The sequence below is a fragment of the Eumetopias jubatus genome, unplaced genomic scaffold (genome assembly GCF_037043125.1).
Source record: "Eumetopias jubatus isolate StellerSeaLion01/CBP00866 unplaced genomic scaffold, mEumJub1_p1.0 scaffold_8, whole genome shotgun sequence".
Classification (NCBI taxonomy): domain Eukaryota; kingdom Metazoa; phylum Chordata; class Mammalia; order Carnivora; family Otariidae; genus Eumetopias; species Eumetopias jubatus.
In genome coordinates this window covers 93,169,141-93,193,916 of record NW_028274814.1, presented here as the reverse complement: position 1 = coordinate 93,193,916, position 24,776 = coordinate 93,169,141, and the positions used below count along the sequence as shown (strand labels likewise).

General features: G+C 39.4%; 1 protein-coding gene and 1 pseudogene across 4 annotated transcripts in view; both read left to right on the top strand.

Moving 5' to 3' along the window:
• Positions 1-24,776, top strand: part of GRIP1 (glutamate receptor interacting protein 1) — a 393,897-nt gene that overhangs the window by 5,771 nt on the left and 363,350 nt on the right. The window lies entirely within an intron of this gene.
• On the top strand, positions 6,818-8,160 carry LOC114215084 (histone-binding protein RBBP4 pseudogene; annotated as a pseudogene).

Sequence of the window (24,776 nt, the reverse complement as noted above, 5' to 3'; positions counted from 1 at the left end):
TCAGCGAGGAGCCTGCTTCTCCCCCTGCCTGCCGCTCCCCCTGCTTGTTCTCTCTCTGTCAAATAAATAAATAAAATCTTAAGAAAAAAAAAGGAAATATTAGAGGAATCTTGGAGTCCAGTTAGGGAAGCCAACCCTACTATTCAATAAAGGAAGTCGTTTCTCAGCATCCCTACTGTGTGGATATCCAGCTTTTGTTTAAATCGCTCTGGTATGAACACATTCACTTCCAAAAAAGGCAAGTCACTAAATAAACCTATGTCTCTTTTAAACAAATTCTGAATTATATGTTAAGTTGTTTGCATGTTCCAACAAATGCAGTCTATGCTTAAAGTTTTATCTTGACCCAAATAAATATAGATTGTATTAGATTTGACGTGCAATAAGATTTCATGCCTCCTCTCTATTCATATTAGTTTTTTATCGATGTAACATATGGTATGTGGAGGTGAGTAATTCCTTCAATGCTATTTTTGTTTTAACTATACAAACCAGAAGAGTTCTGTGTTGGGCCCACATCCATGTGATAAGTTTTCTTTACTTTTTTTTTTCTTTTTGTTTCTAAAATGTCACCAAACCTGCCATTCATTTAATGAAAAACACATTTTAGTGTTTTCTGTTTTCATAATGTTGTGGACATTATTTGTATGCCCTGAAACTCTTCTTTTTCCTTGGGAAGAACAATTCTCATATTTAATAAACCACTATTCTAATTCAGTCATTACTGATTGATCAAAACTGACATATTGTACCATTTCCTTGGCTGTGGTGATTGCTGTGACAATGGACATAAAAACCAACTGGGCCAATTGGTACTCCTTTGGGAGTTTGCAAAATTCAAGACAGTGCCCTCTACTACATAATAAAAAAACAGTCAGGAAGAGGAGAGAATCAAGTTAACATGCAAAGGAGATGGGGTTGGAAAGATCAAGAGACGCCTCAGAGTTCTGTGGTTACTAATCCTGGTCCCTGAGGTCTCTAAGCCTGCCCAAATCAAAGTTTACATAGCTACAAAGGACCAGAACCAGGACTGAAACTCAGATGGGCTAGTTTCTAGTTTTTTAATTTGGAAAATATGGTTCTTTGGTTATTTTTATTTGATAGAAATAAGTGCCAGAGATGGAAACTAGATTTTTTAATTAAAGTTCCTACCCTCCAACAATGTAATTTTCTTAATGGGACTGAGGAGCTGTGTGGCTTTAGATGAATCATTTGGAACTCTATGCTTCTTCAGTTTCTTATTTGTAAAATGAGGGCATGACACACCAGTGCCTAGTGCTAAAGACCCTGGACAGAGGAATCAATGGCAAGTGTAGTCAGTAGAACTGTATCTCTCCTGCAGGGCACAGCCCAGGCAGGTGGAGGAAGGAAAGAGCCTGTGGGCAAATGTGAGCAGATTTCTTAGCAGTATAACCACTGTGTATTTGACACTTTCTGCCCTCGCTTTTAGTTCAGAATTTGATCTTGTTTTAGAGATTCACACAACTTCCCCATCCACATCTCACCAGACTTCTTCCACCAGTATCGACAGCTGCATAAAAGGATTTGGATATATGCAGGACAGTTCTTCCTTATCAGCATATGCCCTGAAACAAAGTGCTCTAGAATATCAAGTACAGTACAGCAAGACCACCCCCCCGCAAAAGTTACAGGTGTGTGCATGCATGCGTGTGTATGTGTAAACACGTGTGCACATGCACACACACAGCACTTACATAGTTATTTGTGAGATCCAAAATAACACCTTTTCTTTACTCTAAGGGGATCTCTGTTTCTATAGAGACAGCTGTATCCTGCTGGTTAAGGATGTGGGACCTGGATGAGAATACCTAAGTTGGAATCCTGGCTCTCTCTCTTAATAGATACGTGACCTTGACAAGTAAATCTGTCTGTGCCTGAGTTTCCTCATCTGTGAAATTGAGTCAATAACTACCCACCTCTTAGGGTTATTGTGAATTAAATGACATAATACAGCACTTAGTGCTTGACACATAGTGAGCACTTAGTAAATATTAGTGGAAGAAAACCGTATTCCTAAAGATATTAAATAAAGCATGTTGGATAATTATGAATGGCAGGCTAAGAAGCTTAAATTCATTGTGTAGGCACTGGGGCAATATTGGATGTTTTTTGGTGGAGGTAAAAACAGGAAAGAGCTGTACTTTAGGAAGATTAGTGTGGTATTAGTGTATAAAAGGGAGTAGAGGGAGAGACATAAATAAAAGGGCAGAGCAGTTGTGGGAAAACACAGGTATGAACAGAAGGAATATATTCGACATACTGAGTTTGAGTTGCCAAGAAGACATCCAAGGAGAATTCGTAGGAGGTAGCTTGAAATGTGGAAGTTGGGGGTATGGAGAGGGGATAGAGCTCAAGAGACTTGGAAGATGTTTATGTAGATTTGATGGGTGAATCAGGGGACTAGGAAAGAGGGGTCTTTTGACTCAGCTTTATGCTGACTATTCTTGGGGCCAAACCAGGAAAACTGATTAAACATACAGTTCTGATGATTTAAGAGAGTTTCAACAGATAGAGGATACCTTAGGGAATTTGTAATGAGTACTGGATGGATTGCGCATTTGATTAATTTCTTATAATGACGATATAAAAGATTAAATGAAAGGTGATCATGCAAAGGGAAATGAAACTCAAAATAAGTATTAGGATTCAAAAGGTGGGTTTTTATTAGTGTACATTCAGATAACACTACTTCAAAATGAGTTTAGAAAAATAAGAGACTAGGATATGCCACAATATGGAAGAACCTCAAAAATACACTAAATGAAAAAAGCTAGACTCTACAGATCATGTATTGATGCAAATAGGCACAAAGTTTCTTTATGGGATGATGAAAATGTTCTGAAAAGTAGACTGGTGATGGTTGCATAACTCCTCAATCTTACCTTTAAACATCATTAATTTTTTTTTAATATAGAAGGATAGGTGCTCAAAATGAGTATGCGTAGAGTTTTGTTGTTGTTTAACAGCTCCCAAATGGGCAATCAGAGGTTTTTTCTGCACTACGAGAAGTCTATGCATTAGCTCAGTCAAGAAGTATTTAAGTACCAACTCAGAAAAAAAAAAAAAAAGAGATAAAAAGTGGAATACAGAATGATTCACCGTGATGCCAGAGGGAAATATTCCCAGTGGTATTTTAGAATATATAATAGAATTGATTATATGCTTTTTTTATTTGAAGTATTAGAGTTCTACCCTAGTATCTCAACTATTATGTAAGTTTAGAGCCAAAAAACTTTTCTGAAACATTGAACCATAGAACTGAGTTTTTTGAATGTGTGGATTTAAATTAAATATTAGCAATTAGGCCTATAGATATGTAGAAATTGAGTTGAATTTCAGTTAATATTCTAAACCTTTAAAGATCTCTGTTCTAGAAACTGTGAACCAACTCCAAAATATTATGAGGGTTATAGCTAAGTAAATTATTCATAATTAGTAATATTTAAAATATAGGATACAATATAATGCTCAAGTTTTCTTCTTTACTTTTGTACCCTGTCAAGTTTAGGGAGATTAGAGTAAGCATTTCACAGTTTTTATTCATTCAGCAAATACTTGATGATACCCATCACATGTCAGGCATCATTTTAGATGCTGGAGATAGAGTGGTACAGAAGACAAAGATGATCTTTGCCCTATTGTAACCAGGAATCTAACAGGGAAATAGAAAATAAAAAATAGTGCTAAGTGCAATGAAGAAAATCAAATCAAATTTACAGAAGAAAGTATGGACGGTGGTGAGAGGGGTGAGTGTTTTAGCTAAAGTGATCCCTCGTTGAAAACTAGATGTTTGAGCTGACCCTGACTGAAAAGACAGAGCGACTGTGTGGCGATCCAGATAGAAGGCTAGGGCATAAAAACCTCTGGAGTTAGAAATGTACTTACTCTTTTTAACATAATACGTGTATTGACATCTTCTGAATGGGCTGTTCCCTGAAAGTTCGTTTGCAAAATCAGTTATTTGGAATTCCAAATGCATTTCTTTTTAGGAAAATGTAGGTTCCGAGCCAGACCTGACCATCAAAGTCTTTGCAATATTTGACTAACAGGTAAAATGTGGCTGTGGCCAAAAGAGGCATAGTTATTGGAGAAAGCTTTTATTTTGCTGAAAAAGGTAGAGATGCAGTTGCCATTCATATATAGGTCTCTTAGTCAAATACTGCCATGGGTTGCTTGAATGGTAGTGGTATTTTGGAGGAATGAGAAAATGGTTTATTTTATCTGTAGATTAGTAAAATGTGTCATGGTCTTCTTTACACTTGGATTCTAAATAGTCATTGAGCATAGCTTTTAAGCTAAAAATGTGCTTGCCATGTAATCAGAGGATACTAAAATGTATGATTGTTCTGTGGCTTTTTGTTCATTTTCTGTAGGACAAAAATATACTTTGAAAATCACTACATTATAGAGACTGTCAATGGCTTGTGCATTTTGGGGGAAGTATTATATGTCAAAGAAATTCTTTTCCAGAGAGTGAACAAAGTTGTACATGGTCTTTCAGGTTACAGTCCCCAGCATCACCGTTCTCTGTGCTTTATGGATAATTGGACCTCTTACATTTCTGTTGTTTATTATTTTACTAGCAATAGATAACCAGGGAAATTTTACATTTGTTGTTGGGATGTCAAGCTATTTTCTAGATCAGTTACTGTTTGTTAAATATGATTCAGAGTATTATTTTTTTATATTTAGAAATAAATTCAGTGTGAGATTAAAAATCTTACTGCTTTCTGATGAATGTCTGAATTCCTTTTCAGGAGATGCATCTAACTAATAAACTTTTAAAATGTATGCCTAATTTCAGTGCAGTGGTTTGCGTTTTGTGAAAACAGGTGCTTCTGAGTACTGCTGAATTGGTCTTAGTTTTCATGTTGCTCTTCTGCTGGTGTTGGTATGTGATTCATGAATTTGCAGGTGCGGAAAATAACATTTGATTTGTGAAGCCCCATTTTTGAAATAAAAGTAGGCACATGTCAAATGTAACCAGTATAGAATGTGAAGCCAACAGTGGCCATCTTGCTGATCCTAAAAATGGGATGTAGGTGAACAAAATAGCTGCAGTGGAGAATTTTATGAACAATTACAGTTGGGTTAACACTTGTGTTTGTAAACTGTGATCAGCACATGGAAAAATTCATTCCTGCAAGTACTTTGAAGGCACAAACACAAACTTATACTTTGAAAATACTTTGCTCAGTACATGTCATCCTGCCTGGAATCATCACTTTTTAAGGGAGAAGCTGTCAAAATTTTGGGTGACAAATACAGGTGTTCAGCAGTTGGTTGTAAATGTCCACTTTATGGATTTACAGTGGCCTTTCATTATTGACGTAGAGTTGGGGAATTCCCAGCACCTGAGAACTGTTGTTTATGGCTAGTCTTATCTATCAGTACCAAATTTTCATGATTTATAGGGACAAGTACCTCTTTCGTTTTTAAAAATCCCAGGGGCGCCTGGGTGGCTCAACTGGTTAAGCGTCTGCCTTTGACTCAGGTCATGATCCTGGGAGTCCCAGGGTAGAGCCCTGCATTGAGCCCCGCATCGGACTCCCTGATCAGTGGGGTGTCTGCTTCTCCCTCTGCCCCTAACCCTGCTCTCATGCTCTTTCTGACTCTCTCTCTCTCAAATAAATAAATCAAATCTTTAAAAAAAAAATCCCAAGCCTTTGTGTAATGGTGTTTTAGGACCATTTGGAAAATGATCAGGCATAAAAGGAATCTTACAGCTCAAAAAAACTCTTGGGATCTTCCAATCCAGCTCTCTGATTTTGCATATGATTATTATCCTTAACAGTATTGTAATTTGTTCAGTAATTGTTTTTCCAAGGCTTAAATAGAGGGGGGAGAAATCTAACTCAGGATTACAGTCAGCTAAGAATACTGGCATAAGTATTTAACTCTGTGAACTTGGTGTATTTTTAATCTTATCTTCCCTCAAACCCTTCCCATTGCTTCAGAGATTGCTTCCATGTGAAGCTTTCCCCCCTACCCCAATCCCAAGGGTTAGATCTGGGGTGCTTTGCATATGGATGATGCCTCACTTACTCTCTTTTCTCTTCTGTTGGTGCCACATAGGCATCTTCATATTCCAGCACCTAGGACAGTGCCTGGCTACCTGCCTAGATACACTCTGGGCCATCCATAGATGTTTCTTGCTTAAAAATCTGTGGAGACTGATTCTCGTGAGCCACCCACAGAAACCTACCTCATTACTTTGTAGTCATTATGCATGTATCTGAAATAAGTAGGAGGTTTAGCAGACAGTACTCTTTGGCTATAAGAACTTGAGTTTGCCATATCTATAATTCTGATACTGTCCCTCTCCCTTCTGCTACCCCAGGAGCATAAGAGAACACAGTTCTAACAACAGATTTTTTTAGATCTAAATGCAAAGAAAATAGAAGTGGAAAGGAAGTGCTCATATTTTATAATGTTGTACAGACCTACCTTGTTTTTTTCAACACACTTGTTAATGTGCAGACTTTTGAGTTTAGTGCATGCTGGGATCTGTGCTGAGTACTTTACATGCATTAGCTCGTTTAATTCTCACAACTCTGTGAGACAGATATTATCATCCTTATTCTCCATAAAACTGGGGCCAAATGAGCTTAATTAAATTTCCCAGTGTCATACAATTATCTGAGCTGTTAGATCTTATTACCAAATATTCATTAAACACATACTATATGCTGGAGCAGGAAACAATAGAGGCCGCATGCGCAGAGCGAGGGCCCGTAGCCTCCCCGCCCCTCCCGCAACGCTCGACCCCGGGATCCCCCCGTCTTGCCTGCCCGCCATGGCCGACAAGGAAGCAGCCTTTGATGATGCAGTAGAAGAACGTGTGATCAATGAAGAGTACAAAATATGGAAAAAAACACCCCTTTTCTTTACGATTTGGTGATGACCCATGCTCTGGAGTGGCCTAGCCTAACTGCACAGTGGCTTGCAGATGTAACCAGACCAGAAGGGAAAGACGTCGGCATTCACCGACTTGTCCTGGGAACACACAGGTCAGATGAACAAAACCATCTTGTGATAGCCAGTGTGCAGCTCCCTAACAATGATGCTCAGTTTGATGCTTCACATTACGACAGTGAGAAAGCAGAATTTGGAGGTTTTGGCTCAGTTGGTGGAAAAAATGAAATAGAAATCAAGATCAACCATGAAGGAGAAATAAACTGGGCGCGTTATATGCCCCAGAACCCTTGCATCATTGCAACAAAGACTCCGTTCCAGTGATGTTCTTTTTGACGATACAGAACATCCTCCCAAACCAGACACTTCTGGAGAGTGCAACCCAGACTTGCATCTGCGTGGACTTCAGAAGGAAGGCTATGGACTTTCTTGGAACCCAAATTTCAGTGGGCACTTACTTAGTGCTTCAGACGACCATACCATCTGCCTCTGGGACATCAGTGCTGTTCCAAAGGAAGGAAAAGTGGTGGATGTGAAGACCATCTTTACAGGACATACAGCGGTAGTAGATGTTTCCTGGCATCTGCTTCATGAGTCTCTGTTTGGGTCAATTGCTGATGATCAGAAACTTATGACCTGGGATACTCGTTCAAACAATACTTCCAAACCAAGCCACTCAGTTGATGCTCACACTGCTGAAGTGAACTGCCTATCTTTCAATCTTTATAGTGAGTTCATTCTGGCCACAGGATCAGCCAACAAGACTGTTGCCTTGTGGGATCTGAGAAATCTGAAACTTAAGTTGCATTCCTTTGAATCACATAAGGATGAAATATTCCAGATTCAGTGGTCACCTCACAATGAGACGATTTTGGCTTCCAGTGGTACTGATCGCAGACTGAAAGTCTGGGATCTAAGTAAAATTGGAGAGGAACGATCCCCAGAAGATGCAGAAGATGCAGAAGATGGGCCACCAGAATTGTTGTTTATTCGTGGTGGTCACACTGCCAAGACATCTGATTTCTCCTGGAATCCCAATGAACCTTGGGTGATTTGTTCTGTATCAGAAGACAGTATCATGCAAGTGGGGCAAATGGCAGAGAACATTTATAATGATGAAGATCCTGAAGGAAGCGTGGATCCAGAAGGACAAGGGTCCTAGATATGTCTGCACTTCTTGTGATTTTAGACTCCTCTTTTTTTCCCTCTCAACTCTGAGATTGATTTAACACTGGTTTTGAGATACAGACTTTGTTTGGCTATCCCTCTGTGGTAGGTACCATCAACAATGTTATTAGCCCAAACAGAGGGTGTTTTCCAAATATTAACTGGGGGACTTGATTCAGTAAAGCCACAGACTTATATTTAAATTTTCTTTTGGAATTTTCTAGTAACAAAGGTCTAAAGTAGCCACAAAAAGGGGAATATTATGTGTGGTTATTTTTCTTCTTAGGCTATATCCCCAAGATTTTCAGACTCCTTTAAGTAAAGGCTAAAGTAAGGAAGGAGTAGAGCCAAGTGAGGTAGGTGTCTGAGCCATGAAGTATAAATACCACAAGATGTCGTTTTTATTCAGGAAATGGGGGAGATTCAAGTCATATAAATTCCTATTCTAAAATTTTTATACCTGACTTTCCAGGATGCACATTTTCCTATGTAGACCAGTCTCCTCTCAGTTTCTTCAGTTAAGTCAAAACTATGTGTTCCTCTTTCCCCCATATATTTTTGCTTGTTAGTGTATTTCTTGAGCTGTTTTCATATTGCTTTCCTTTCTGTGAAATGGTTTTTTAAAAAACTTGGGATCACCAAGTTGTAAAGATGTATGTTTTTACCTGACAGTTATACCACAGGTAGACTGTTCAGTTGAGTTGAGAAGAGTGAATTGATAGCTTGTATTTGTTTTTAAAATTAAGTTAATCCTGGATAAGTGTTGCTTTTTTTTTTTTTTTTTTTTTTTTTAGGAGTTAGTCTTTGACCACTAGTTTGGTACCATCTCTATTTTGTGTGACCTCTTTTACCAGCAGGCCTGTTACTCTCCATGACTAACTGTGTAAGTGCTTATAATGGAATAAATTGCTTTTCTACATAAAAACAAAACAAAACAAAACAAAACAACCCCACATACTATATGCTGAGAGCTATAAGTGCATATCTCCCAACTGTAGTGCTGTGTGCCTTCCTCCCTCATTCTGCCATTCAAGGGTGCTGTCAGGATGGGTACCTCGGCCCCCCTGACAGGTTGTTGAACTCCTGAGTCATCTTGGATATAATTCCATGTCTCCAAAGGTAGAACAAGCAGCAGAATCCACTGCTGTTATGACTAACCATTTTTGTAAAGAAATAAATTTTCTTCTCCATCCTCTTCATTCAATTATTTTGAACTCAATTGCACTTTGAACAGGACAATTTGCGTTACATTCTGGTATAACATTGTGGCATGTGTATGTGTGTTTCCCCACTAAATTTGAAATTAGGAACTAATGTATATTCACAGCATATTTAGATTGAAAGAAAATTTATTATCACCAAGATGAGCAAACAAATCCAGTCTAGGGTGGGGACCTAGATTAAGCCTTGTTCACTGTCCTTCAGCAGCATAGAAGTAGAGCAGGAGGAATGTGAATATCTGGCCATCTGAATGTGAATGCATATTGTGTCTGTAATACCTAAAACTCAAATTATTAAAAGTTAAACTGCACAAAACCAGTGAAGCTATATGAACAACAACGTGAATACAGGCATAAATCTGTCATAAAAGTAAGAGTTCTCTTAGAGGTTCCAAATAAATCCTTGAATTCATGAGAATTGGAAAAGGATATAGGAATTAGTTTTATTTATGTTCTGTATTACCAAGTCACACATGAATCATATCCCCCTTGCCAAATAAAATAATTGGCTGATGGGAAATATTTCTCAAGTAGAGTGAAATTATTTACTATAAAGTATAAATTTTAAGAGTGAATATTATTCTGATTCTTGCCAGCAGTGATCAAGGAACTCTTAGTGCAGGTTATGTCATTTATATTTATCCAGTTTGGACTTCACTTTCAAAGTGTCTTACTTGGATTTTTGTAATTGTCTCAGATGATTAGCTATTTATTCTTTTCATTTGGAAAGTCTCTGTTTTTTTATTTTTATTTTTTTCTTTTTAAAGTTGCAAGTTTCCCAAATAATTAGAAAGTGCAGTACTTTATTAACCTGACAGGGGTCTCTTGATTTGAAATGTAATCTCAAGCCTGATACTACCTGGAATTATGTAATGTTAAGAGCAAAGTATAAATTTTAAGTTGTATAGAGAAAAATAGTGATATGTATCATTTTTCAAAATGTAGAGTCCATTCTCTTGCTCTGTTAAGACATTTGGTAATTTTTAATCTTAGCAGGTTTTCTCTATTTTTGTATCTTTTTCGTCTCAGAAATCTCATAAAATCCCATTTTCCAACCTCTCCCTCACCATCAAATCTGGATGTTAAGCTCACCATGGCCTTCAGTTCCTACCTGTCCTTTCCACTTGTCAGAATGTTGCTGACTTCTCATTCTTTCATGAAGCGTCCACTTCCCTGCTTAATCTCCAGACCCCTCAAGTGCTGGTCTGTCCTGGACTTCTGCCTCACGTGCCTGCCAGTACTTGGCCTTAGTGGCACCAAACCATCTGAGTTCTTTACTCTGCTCCTAGGCTACTGACATTCCTGGAAGAAAAAGACCATACAACCGTAGAGGTTGGTGGTATTACAAACTGAGGAGTTCCAGCCTCAGCTGGGCTTTCAACACTAGTCATCAGTCTTTGCTTTTATCTCTAGTTGCTCCCTTTCCCTTTCCCTGAGCAGTTACTCCCAAATTGTACCTGTCTCCTGAACTCCGAACCCGTTCTTCCCCTCCTAAACACAAGCTCAACTGAAGATGTAGACTACTTCCGAGTTCTCTGCTCCCTCCATCCCCTCCCAAGTATCTTTTATAAAGAGTTCTATATATACAGCCTGTACTTTCCCATCCCAAAGTACAAAGAAGGTGTTCAGTTAATATTAGACTGAAGAACAATGCCTCGTGGTCCTCTGGATGCTACACCAGAAACTCCACTAAAAGTGATACAGTTAAGATCACCAGTGACTTCCTGAATGTAGATTTAGTGGTCTTTTAAAAGATTTCAAAATGTTACTGTTTTTTTAATTATGTTCAGTTAGCCAACATATAGTACATCATGATTTAGTGGTCTTTAAAATGGTGTTAATATTGTTGATCTTTCTGTAACATTGGTCATCATTTCGGTTTTTGAGTCTTTCCTTGCTTGGCTTCTATGACCCATTTTCTTCCTGGTTCTTCTTGCCTTTCTTTGATCACCTTCTACTTCTCCCCCTTGTATTCTTGAATGCCCCAGAGTTCAGTCCTGGCTTTTTGCCTTCTCCATCTGTAAACTCTTCCGGGGAAACCTTTGCCTCCTTCTTCTTTGTAGTTTAGATTCATGAATGAGCACTCGATCCATATTGCGGACTCTCCTCTGGATGTTCTATCATCTCAGATTTCAGCGTTTCCTAAACTGAAGTCAGTACCTTATCTCCCACTCCAAACAGGCTTGATCCACTTTCCTTCTCTCTTTTAAAGGCATTGTCCTCGAAAAAGTTGTCCAAAATAGGAAGCTCAAAATCATTCCTCATTCGAGCTTCTCTCAGTTTTTCAATTATATTTTATCTACTTCATCCACTTCATACTTCATCTTTGTATTCCCTCTCCACTTAGGCTAGCCCATAGTTGGAGCTTAATAAATGTTTAATTTTATTTTATTTCACACCAAACTGTAGACAACTAGAATAGTGGATTCCAAGGGACAAATCTATCTTCAACTTTGATGTATATATTAATATTTAGGCCTACTAGAAAGATACTTGGCAGTTGATGATGCCTCGAGGCTAAAATTTTTCTGAGGTATTCTATTAGTGTCATAGTATTTTCAGTTCATGATTTTGACCTTGTTCATTAAAAACAAAGTGGGCAGCTCAAGTCTCAAGGACCTGTGTAGCTGGAAATATTAGCTTGGGGTCTAGAATTCAATAACCATTGATTGCTCAGTCCAAAGCAGTTTATTGTTGATTTCTTTCCCTAAAATGGAATCAATTATTCTTGCCTATACATTTTTATTAATGGACTGGCTATTTGGATTAGAATAATGAACTGAAGTATAGTGGCATATTGAAAATATGAAAAATAAAGTGTTTTTCACTTTAAAATGTTGATCTACTATATCACAAAGTATATCAGAGGAAGTTAGTGAAGAAAGGCAATAGAGGTAGTGAGAACATTTAATTGATTCTAAATGGTAGCTCTAAGCATTGTTTAAATTTAACATCAAAGAAAATTCTTTTTTATAGGACAGAAACGTTTTTGCTTATGACAGTTTTTAATTGACCAAAATGATTAGAGTTTTCATGTTCTTTGTAATTTTCATTCAGTTTTTCTTTAAACCATTACAATAACTATTTTCTCAGACAAAATAAATTAAAATGAAATTATGAGAGGTTTAAGTTCAGAAGAGGAGTAATTTAGATTGCATCATTTTGAAAAAAATAAAGACTAAAAACAACCTTTGGAGTGCAAATTTCAAATTTAAGGACATATTTAAATGGTTAATAGAAAAGAAATGTCACATGCCAATAAACAGAAAATTAATTATGAATCATTCTTAGCTATTTCTGTAGTACAGCGTGGATACTATAGTTTGATAATAAGCATTGCAATGATAATAGCTTTATTTTATTTCAGAATTTTACAATGCTTTTATACACATTTTACTTTGTGGCCCTTCTAGCAATCTTGTAAGTTGATAAATCAGCTGTTATTATTGTTACTGCCCATTTTGTAGATGAGGGGGAAAAGTACTGGAAAATTAAATGGCTTGATCACTGTCGCACAAACAATGAGTTGTGGGGCGCCTGGGTGGCTCAGTGGGTTGGGCGACTGCCTTTGGCTCAGGTCGTGATCCCGGGGTCCCGGGATCGAGTCCCGCATCGGGCTCCCTGCGCGGCGGGCAGCCTGCTTCCCCCTCGGACCCTCCCCCCTCTCGTGTGCTCTCTCTCTCTCTCTCTCTCTCATTCTTTGAAACAGGCTCTTCTGTCCTGTTTATCTTCCTGTGCCTGGGACATGGCAGGTGCACAGTGTACTTGCTGAATAGTAGCCTATCCTAGAACGGAATTTCAACTGTCCGTCCCTGAAAGAGTCTTGCCACTCAAATACAGTATTGTATCAACCTAAAGAGAATTATGCTGTGCACTTGAAAATACTGACAGTGCACTTTTAATGTCCTATAAAGTACTTTTTATAAATTGAGAGTTGTCATGGGAAACGTAACAAAGAGGCAGAGGACAAGTATTTTATTATTAATCTATCTGGGGTTAATTCCATCCTATTAGTTATCTATTGCAGCATGACAAATTACCCCAAAATATAGCAGCTCAAAACGGGAAACATTTATTATATTACAGTTCCTGTGAGTTGGAAGTCTTGGCGCAGCTTAGCTCAGTGCTCGGGCTCACTGTGTCTCATAGGCTGTGATCAAGGTTTAGACCTGGGTGGTAGTCATCTCAAGTCTGGGTCGGGGGAGGGCCCCCTTCTAAGCTTACTTATGTGACTGTGGTCTCAGGCCCTTGCTGGCTGTTGGTTGGAGACATCAGTTTTTCCCATTGGGTCTCTCCCCTAAGTAGCTCAAACATGGTAGCTGGTTTCCCTCAGAGCAAGTGAGCTGAGAGAGAGAGTGAGAAAGGGCAAGCAAGACAAAAGCCACAGTCTCATTGTAACTTAGTCTTGGAACTAACAACCCATCACTCTTGCTTTCTGTTTATTAGAAGAGAGTCACCAGGTCAGCCCAATCCCAGGAGGATGGGATTACAGCAGATTGTGAATACTATGAGGTCAGAATCATTGGGGCCATCTTAGGGCTGGGTACAACATTTATATTTAATGGTGTTGCTCAAATAGAATAAATCAGAAGAAATAAAATTCCAACAGACTGACCTCCACCTTGTCCAAACTTTTTAAGGAAATAGTTATAGAAACCCAACTCAAACTGGCTGCAGTTATTCTCCTTTCATTTTTTTTTAAAAAAGATTTTATTTATTTATTTGAAAGAGAGAGAGCACAAGCAGGGGGTGGAGCAAGGGGAGTGGAAGTAGCACACTCCCCACTGAGCAGGGACCCTGACGTGAGGCTCGATTCCAGGACCCTGAGATCATGACCTGAGTCGAAATCAAGAGTCAGACACCTAACTGACTGAGCCACCCAGGAGCCCTTGACTTTAGAGTTTTAACGAGTAAGTTTTAAAAGAAAGTCATATTGGGGAGGGTATGTGCTGTGAATTGTGTAAGATTGTTGAATCACAGACCTGTACCTCTGAAACAAAGAATACATTGTATGTTTTAAAAAAAGAAGAAGAAGATAGCAGGAGGGGAAGAATGAAGGGGGGGGAATTGGAGGGGGAGATGAACCATGAGAGACGATGGACTCTGAGAAACAAACTGAGGGTTCTAGAGGGGAGGGGGTGGGGGGATGGGTTAGCCTGGTGATGGGTATTAAAGAGGGCACGTTCTGCATGGAGCACTGGGTGTTATACGCAAACAATGAATCATGGAACACTACATCCAAAACTAATGATGTAATGTATGGTGATTAACATAACATAATAATAAAAATAAACAAAAAATAAAAGAAAAAAAAATAAAAGAAAGTCATATACTTGAAGAAGCAGGCTTATTTTAAATAAATGTTGTGGAGGTCGATAGCAAAACCAAATCTCATTTGTCCGACTTGGCGAAGTTTCCACCCGTGGTTCCATGAAAAAGGGGCCCTGCCCAGCAGGCCCATGACTGTGGGCTTCTCGTCTTCCTAGCCCCAGGAGGACACCTGGGAGTCAGTATGTCCTGGAGAGCCACCAAGTAAGGTTCTCACCACTCTCCTTCCAGCAGCAGCAGCTTGCAGGCTGGACATTTGGTGGAGAGACTGTTCCAGCAACTTTCATTCTTTTTGAGTTCTCATTTCTAGACATTGTGTGAGGTGTGGGGGATGCTGAGAAAAACAGAACATGGTCCATGTCCATATGTGATTTAGAGATAAATGATATCTGCACTTGGGTTTTGGGGAAGAAGAAAGCAGTGGCTTAACTGGTCCTGGTAGAAAAGCCACAAAGGTAAACATGGCTTCTGAAACCATCCACATCCTGCTGCCTGCTGGTTGCCACCTGGCTCACATGATGATGTGTTTTCCAGGCCAGCCCAACAGTGAAGGACTGATGGCCTCCATGTGCCTCAGGCGTTTGCCCATGTGCCAGGTTTATTTTGCAAAACATGGTTATCATATCTATCCTCCAGCATGGATTTAAGTTTCTCCCCCACAACACCCATCCCCAAGTTCCCAGATTTCTTCACTTTCCTCCCAGCGCTTGTCCCAGTCAAAAAATTATCATCTCGAGGGGCGGAGCAAGATGGCGGAGGAGTATGAGACCTGGATTTCGTCTGGTCTCAAGAATTCAGCTGAATAGGGATCAAACCATTCTGAACACCTACGAACTCAACAGGAGATCGAAGAAGAGAGTAGCAACCACTCTCTGAACAGAGAAGCGACCACTTACTGGAAGGTAGGACGTGCGGAGAAGTGCATCTGAGGCGATATTCTGGAGGATAGACGGCGGGGGAGGGGGCCTCCGTCGGCCGCTTCTGGCAAGTGCTAGAGCCGCGGAGCACAAAATCGGAACTTTTAGAAGTCGGCTCCGCTGAGGGACGTCGCTCCAGTGGCTAAGCGGGGCGGTGGAACCCCCGTGGGACAGTGTGGTCTCAGGACCCTCGGGGTCACAGAAAGACCGGGGATGCCTGAGTGCGGCAGAGCTCTCAGGTATCGGAGCGGGGAAGCCGGCTGCAGAGACGGAGCCGAGGCGCGGGCTCTCAGCTCGGGGTGGCCATAAACTGTGATCCGCGGCCCAGTAGGGCCACTGCTCCTGCAGCAGGGACCCAACAAGCAGCAGATCCGGGGAGACTCCCCTTCCTCCTCCGGGAGGAGCGGCGCGGGAGCGCACCGCAGGGATCTGCTGGGTTTGGAGACTCCACACGGTGTCGGGAGCCAGAGATAGAAACGCTCGGTCACAGGCCAGGTGAGCACGCAGTGTGGCCAGAGACCGGGGAGATGGGAGTGACTGCTTTTCTCTGGGGGCGCACTGAGGAGCGGGGCCCCGAGTTCTCAGCTCCTCCGGGTGGAGACTAGGAGGCCACCATTTTCACCCTGGTCCTCCAAAGCTCTACCAAGAGCTTGCAGGGAACAAAGCTCCTGAGAGCAAACCGGAGCAGCTTGCTTAGCCCGGACCGACAAGGGCGGGGCAATTCCGCCTCCGGCAAAGACATTTGGGAACCACGGCAACAGGCCCCTCCCCCAGAAAATCAGCACGAACAGCCAGCCAAGACCAAGTTTACCGATCAAGGAGAACGGGAGAACTTTACCATGACTTTTTAGTTTTTCAAAGTTAATTTTTTTACCTGTTTTTTTTAAATTTTTTTCCCTTTTTCAATCAACATCTTATCAATCCCTTTTTTAAAAAAAACATTTTTTATTTTTCATTTTTAGAGTCATATTTTATCCCTTCATAGTAGTTACCCTTATTTTTGGCATATATATATAAGTTGTTCTCTCTTTAAAATTTTGAGATACAGTTTCTTCTAACAGATCAAAATATACCCTAAATCACTAGTGTATGGCTTTGTTCTAGTCTCCTGCCTGATCACATTCTCTCCCTTTTTTCTCTTTTTTTTATCTTCTTTCTTTTTTCAAACAACTTATCAATTCCTTTTATAAAATCTTTTATAATTTTCATCTTTACAGTCATCTTCCATCCCTTCATTGTATCAACTCTTATTTTGTACATATATAAGTCTTTCTTCCTTTAAAATTTTAGGAGACACTTTTTTCTAACAGACCAAAATACGCCCAAAATCTAGTGTGTGGCACTGATCTATGCACTAGCCTGATCATATTTGATCATATTCTGTTTTCTTTTTGTTATTGTTCTGTTTTTGTTTTTATCTTTTTCTCTTTGTTTTTTTTTCTCTTTTTTCTTTCTTTCCCTTTTTTCCCCCTGGTTTCAGGTCTTTTCTGATTTGTATAGAGTATATTTGCTGGGGACGTTGTTAACCTGTTAGCATTTTGTTCTCTCATTCATCTATTCTCCTCTGGACAAAATGACAAGATGAAAAAAATCACCTCAGCAAAAAGAACAAGAGGTAGTACCATCAGCCAGGGACTTATTCAATACAGACATTAGTACGATGTCGGACCTAGAGTTCAGAATCATGCTTTATAGATACTAGCTGGGCTGGAAAAAAGCGTGGAAGTTATTAGAGAAATCCTTTCTGGAGAAATAAAAGAACTAAAATGTAACGAAGTCGAAATCAAAAAGGCTGTTAATGAGGTGCAATCAAAAATGGAGGCACTAACTGCTAGGATAAATGAGGCAGAAGAAAGAATCAGTGATATAGAAGACCAAATGATGGAAAATAAAGAAGCTGAGAAAAAGAGAGAGAAACAACTACAGGATCACGAGGGCAGAATTCGAGAGATAAGTGATACGATAAGACGAAACAACATTAGAATAATTGGGATCCCAGAAGAAGAAGAAAGAGAGAGAGGGGCAGAAGGTATATTGGAGCAAATAATAGCAGAGAACTTCCCTAATGTGAGGAAGGAAACAAGCATCAAAATCCAGGAGGCACAGAGAACCCCTCTCAAACTCAATAAAAATAGGTCAACACCCCGACATCTAATAGTAAAACTTACGAGTCTCAGAGACAAAGAGAAAATCCTGAAAGCAGCTCGGGGGAAGAGATATGTAACCTAAAATGGTAGAAATATTAGATTGGCAACACACCTATCCACAGAGACCTGGCAGGCCAGAAAGGACTGGCATGATATCTTCAGAGCACTAAACGAGAAAAATATGCAGCCAAGAATACTATATCCAGCTAGGCTGTCATTGAAATTAGAAGGAGAGATAAAAAGCTTCCAGAACAAACAAAAACTAAAGGAATTTGCAAACACGAAACCAGCCCTCTAAGAAATATTGAAAGGGGTCCTCTAAGCAAAGAGAGAGCCTAAAAGCAGCATAGATAAGAAAGGAACACAGACAATATACAGTCACAGTCACCTTACAGGCCATACAATGGCACTAAATTCATACCTTTCAATAGTTACCCTGAATGTAAATGGGCTAAATGCCCCAATCAAAAGACACAGGCTATCAGATTGGATTAAAAAACAAGACCCATCGATATGCTGCCTGTAAGAGACTCATTTTAGACCCAAAGACATCCCCAGATTGAAAGTTAGGGGGTGGAAAACCATTTACCATGCTAATGGACACCAAAAAAAGCTGGGGTGGCAATCCTTATATCAGACAAATTAGATTTTAAAACAAAGACTGTAATAAGAGATGAAGAAGGACACTATATCCTACTTAAAGGGTCTATCCAACAAGAAGATCTAACAATTGTAAATATCTATGCCTCTAACATGGGAGCAGACAATTATATAAGGCAATTAATAACAAAAATGAAGAAACACATTGACAACAATACAATAATAGTGGGGGACTTTAACACCCCCCTGACTGAAGTGGACAGATCATCTAAGCAAAAGATCAAGAAGGAAATAAAGACTTTAAATGACACACTGGACCAAATGGACTTCACAGACATATTCAGAACATTCTCTCCCAAAGCAACGGAATACACATTCTTCTCTAGTGCCCATGGAACATTCTCCAGAATTGATCACATCCTAGGTCACAAATCAGGTGTCACCTGGTACCAAAAGATTGGGATTATTCCCTGCATATTTTCAGACCACAATGCTTTGAAACTAGAACTCAATCACAAGAGGAAAGTCGGAAAGAACTCAAATACATGGAGGCTAAAGAACATCCTACTAAAGAATGAATGGGTCAACCCGGAAATTAAAGAAGAATTAAAAAAATTCATGGAAACCAATGAAAATGAAAACACAACTGTTCAAAATCTTTGGGATACAGCAAAGGCAGTCCTGAGAGGAAAGTATATAGCAATACAAGTCTTTCTCAAGAAACAAGAAAGGTCTCAAATACACAACCTAACCCTACACCTAAAGGAGCTGGAGAAAGAACAGCAAATAAAGCCTAAACCCAGCAGGGGAAGAGAAATAATAAAGATCAGAGCAGAAATCAATGAACTAGAAACCAAAAGAACAGTAGAACAGATCAAGAAAACTAGGAGCTGGTTCTTTGAAAGAATTAACAAGATTGATAAACCCCTGGCCAGGCTTATCAAAAAGAAAAGAGAAATGACCCAAATCAACAAAATCATGAATGAAAGAGGAGAGATCACAACCAACACCAAAGAAATACAAACAATTATAAGAACATATTATGAGCAACTCTGTGCCAGCAAATTAGATAACCTGGAAGAAATGGGTGCATTCCTAGAGATGTATCAACTACCAAAATTGAACCAGGAAGAACTAGAAAACCTGAACAGACCTATAACCACTAAGGAAATTGAAGCAGTCATCAAAAATCTCCCAACAAACAAAAGCCCAGGGCCAGATGGCTTCCCAGGGGAATTCTATCAGACATTTAAAGAAAAATTAATACCTATTCTCCTGAAAGTGTTCCAAAAAATAGAAATGGAAGGAAAACTTCCAAACTCCTTTTTTGAGGCCACCATTACCTTGATCCCCAAACCAGACAAAGACCCCATCAAAAAGGAGAATTATAGACCAGTATCGTTGATGAACATGGATGCAAAAATCCTCACCAAAATACTAGCCGATAGGATCCAACAGTACATTAAAAGGATTATTCACCACGACCAAGTGGGATTTATTCCTGGGCTGCAAGGTTGGTTCGACATCTGCAAATCAATCAGCGTGATACAATACATTAACAAAAGAAAGAACAAGAATCATATGATCCTCTCAATAGATGCAGAAAAAGCATTTGACAAAGTACAGCATCCTTTCTTGATCAAAACTCTTTAGAGTATAGGGGTAGAGGGTACATACCTCAACATCATAAAAGCCATATATGAAAAAACCTACAGCGAATATCATTCTCAATGGGGAAAAGCTGAGAGCTTTTCCCCTAAGGTCAGGAACGCGGCAGGGATGTCCACTCTAACCACTGCTATTCAACATAGTGTAAGAAGTCCTAGCCACAGCAATCAGACAACAAAAAGAAATCAAAGGCATCCAAATCGGCAAAGAGGAAGTCAAACTCTCACTCTTTGCAGATGATATGATACTGTATGTGGAAAACCCAAAAGACTCCACCCCAAAACTGCTAGAACTCATACAAGAATTCAGTAAAGTAGCAGGATATAAAATCAATGCACAGAAATCAGTGGCATTCCTATACACCAACAACAAGACAGAAGAGAGACAAATCAAGGAGTCGATCCCAATTACAATTGCACCCAGAACCATAAGATACCTAGGAATAAATTTAACCAAAGAGGCAAAGGATCTGTACTCAGAAAACTATAAAATACTCATGAAAGAAATTGAAGAAGACACAAAGAAATGGAAAAACGTTCCATGCTCATGGATTGGAAGAACAAACATTGTGAAGATGTCAATGCTTCCTAGAGCAATCTACACATTCAATGCAATCCCCGTCAAAATACCATCCACTTTTTTCAAAGAAATGGAACAAATAATTCTAAAATTTGTGTGGAAGCAGAAGAGACCCCGAATAGCCAGAGGAATCTTGAAAAAGAAAAGCAAAGCTGGCGGCATCACCATTCCGGACTTCCAGCTCTATTACAAAGCTGTCATCATCAAGACAGTATGGTACTGGCACAAAAACAGACACATAGATCAATGGAACAGAATCGAGAGCCCAGAAATGGACCCTCAACTCTATGGTCAACTCATCTTCGACAAAGCAGGAAAGAATGTCCAATGGAAAAAAGACAGTCTCTTCAACAAATGGTGTTGGGCAAATTGGACAGCCACATGGAGAAGAATGAAACTGGACCATTTCCTTACACCACACACAAAATAGACTCCAAATGGTTGAAAGACCTAAACGTGAGACAGGAGTCTTTCAAAATCCTAAAGGAGAACACAGGCAGCAACCTCTTCGACCTCAGCCGCAGCAACTTCTTCCTAGAAACATCGCCAAAGGCAAGGGAAGCAAGGGCAAAAATGAACTATTGGGATTTCATCAAGATAAAAAGCTTTTGCACAGCAAAAGAAACAGTCCACAAAACCAAAAGACAACCGACAGAATGGGAGAAAATATTTGCAAATGACATATCAGATAAAGGGCTAGTATCCAAAATCTATAAAGAATTCATCAAACTCAACACCCAAAGAACAAATAATCCAATCAAGAAATGGGCAGAAGAGATGAACAGACATTTCTGCAAAGAAGACATCCAAATGGCCAACAGACACATGAAAAAGTGCTCATCATCGCTCGGCATCAGGGAAATCCAAATCAAAACCTCAATGAGATACCACCTCACACCAGTCAGAATGGCTAAAATTAATAGGTCAGGAAATGACAGATGTTGGCGGGGATGCAGAGAAAGGGGAACCCTCCTACACTGTTGGTGGGAATGCAAGCTGGGTCAACCACTCTGGAAAACAGTATGGAGGTTCCTCAAGCAGTTGAAAATAGAGCTACCATACGATCCAGCAATTGCACTACTGGGTATTTACCACAAAGATGCAAATGTAGGGATCCGAAGGGGTACGTGCACCCCAATGTTTATAGCAGCAACGTCCACAATAGCCAAACTGTGGAAAGAACCAAGATGTCCATTGACAGATGAATGGATAAAGAAGATGTGGTATATATACACAATGGAATATTATGCAGCCATCAAAAAGAATGAAATCTTGCCATTTGCAATGACGTGGATGGAACTGGAGGGTGTTATGCTGAGTGAAATAAGTCAATCAGAGAAAGACATGTATCGTATGACCTCACTGATATGAGGAATTCTTAATCTCAGGAAACAAACTGAGGGTTGCTGGAGTGGTGGGGGATGGAAGGGATGGGGTGGCTGGGTGATAGACATTTGGGCAGGTATGTGCTATGGTGAGTGCTGTGAATTGTGCAAGACTGTTGAATCACAGATCTGTACTTCTGAAACAAATAATGCAACATATGTTAAAAAAAAAGAAAAAAGAAGATAGCAGGAGGGGAAGAATGAAAGGGAGTAAGTCGGAGAGGTAGACAAACCATGAGAGACGATGGACTCTGAAAACAAATGGAGGGTTCTAGAGGGGAGCAGGGTGGGCGGATGGGCTAGCCTGCTGATGGGTATTAAAGAGGGCACGTTCTGTGTGGAGCACTGGGTGTTAGGCACAAACAATGAATCATGGAACACTACATCAAAAACTAATACTGTAATGTATGGTGATTAACATAACAATAAAAAATTAAAAAAAAATTATCATCTCAACACCAAAACGTAGATCATTTGCTAAACCAAATCACTTTCTTTTTAAAACTCACAAGGTGTATGATTTTCTGATAACCCACAGTATTATGGATGCGTTTTTGTTTTGGTTTGGTTTTTTGTTTGTTTTTGCTTATTAACCACAATAAGCCTTTAAATGATGGGATTTCAGGCAAAGTAGGAGAGAACATTTTGGATTGGAATGCTTTATTGAATTTTGCTTCTAAGCATATCCTATTTAGATATGAAGAAATCCCACTTTGATATCTACTCTGATATGGGGATTTGCAGCCTGTCCTTTCAGAAATAACCCCATTTCCTAAACCTTCTTCTTCCACCCTTACTTAACTTTCTTCTACTTTCCTTTTCTTATATCTAACTTCTTTGGAGTTTGAGGCCTATACTGGCTTAGTAGAATATTAAATAGCGTAAGTCAATAGAGATATGAAGTTGGCATTAAAATCAGCCTTCAGATGTGATAATAAAGACAGCCAGATCATGGAAGGTAGAGATAGCCCCACTGTGCAAGGCTAGTTAGACCTCACTAGAAACATTCCGTTTGCTTCGGAGAGATGTGGGGAAACTAAAGCACCGCCAGAGAAGAATGACATGAAATACATGACCAGCCTGGCTAAAAGAACGGAATGTGTTTACCTTAGTCAAGAGGAGACTTCGCAGAAAAATAGCAGAGAGGAGGTTGGAGGTACAGTAATGCTACCATGTGCAACCCACGAATTTGCTTTGTGTGGCCTTTAATGAAAAACAAGACTAAAATCAATGAGTAAGCTTTGAGGAAAGATATTTTTTTCCGAAAGCATTAACACTTCTTTTCTGTGATTACTGTTAGCAATGTAAGAGAAGGAATGTATGCACAGAGAAGCTGGGTGGAAAATAGCTTATCTATCTTGTGCTAACTCCAGTCGGTGGATGGAATATGGTTCCAATAGTGTAGTCATTTTGAGCATAGAAGTAAAATGACCCTGGCTTTGAATGCCAGCTCTTCCAACACTGTGACTTAACATCTGAGTCTCAGCATCTGCATCTCTAAAAGGGGAATAATAGTAGGTACCTGCGTCACTGGGGATATAAAGGAGATAAGCTGTAGAAGGTAGTTGGTACCATGCCTTACACATGATAAGTGATCAATGTTAGCATTGTGAAAGATTGTGAGGTCAAACAAAGAAAGATTATGAGATATTAGGTGGGAGAGCAAAGCTGATCAATTAGTGATGTCTGTCATGGGAGTGAAAGAAAGTAGGCCATATATTTATCATCTTTGGGGTATAGTCAAATGAAATGATCATTTCACTCAGGCCTTGTATTTTATTTTTTATGTTACATAGTTTTCTACTTACAACCTAAAAACTAAATTAGAGGGAACATTAGCTTAAATCAGGGAGCTTCTGCCATGCATCTTCCCTTTCCTTCCTTCCATCTCTTCTTGTATATCATAAGTTTAAAAATGTGACAATTATATGGAAAGAAAATACACTTTTTCTACCATTCTGTTAACCTTGCTAGTCTTGCAGGGTGAATGAATTGGAGGGAAATACACTTTACAATGCACAATGAATGAGCCTATGCTTCCTAAGTCTTAGTTCTACTGTAGATTAGATATTTAGAAAGAATCTGAGGAAAATCAAATGTTAAAGCAAGCTATCTTTTACCAAATCTAATATATCTGACCTGAATATACTGTTCTTATATTTGTATTGAACTCAAAATAGTGTTGTGTTCACACTTTAGGATATGAATAGTTACTTAGACCCTACTTGGAGTACCTTATCTTATATATGCATGGATCCTTAAGAAGAAAACTGTAAAATTGATGTGTAGGAAACAAACTGAGGGTTGCTGGAGTGGTGGGGGGGTGGGAGGGACGGGGTGCCTGGATGATAGACATTGGGGAGGGTATGTGCTATGGTGAGTGCTGTGAATTGTGCAAGACTGTTGAATCACAGATCTGTACCTCTGAAAAAAATAATGCAATATATGTTAAAAAAAAATAAAGAAGAAGATAGCAGGAGGGGAAGAATGAAGGGGAGTAAATCGGAGGGGGAGATGAACCATGAGAGACAATGGACTCTGAGAAACAAACTGAGGGTTCTAGAGGGGAGGAGGGTGGGGGGATGGGTTAGCCTGGTGATGGGTATTAAAGAGGGCACGTTCTGCGTGGAGCATTGGGTGTTATGCACAAACAATGAATCATGGAACACTACATCAAAAACTAATGATGTAATGTATGGTGATTAACATAATAAAAAATTTAAAGTAAAATGCACATAAATTTTAATAAATTTTGGATTGTACACACAAAAAAATTGATGTGTTGGCCATGAATTTTTAACACTACCTATTGTATGTTGTTAAGAACAT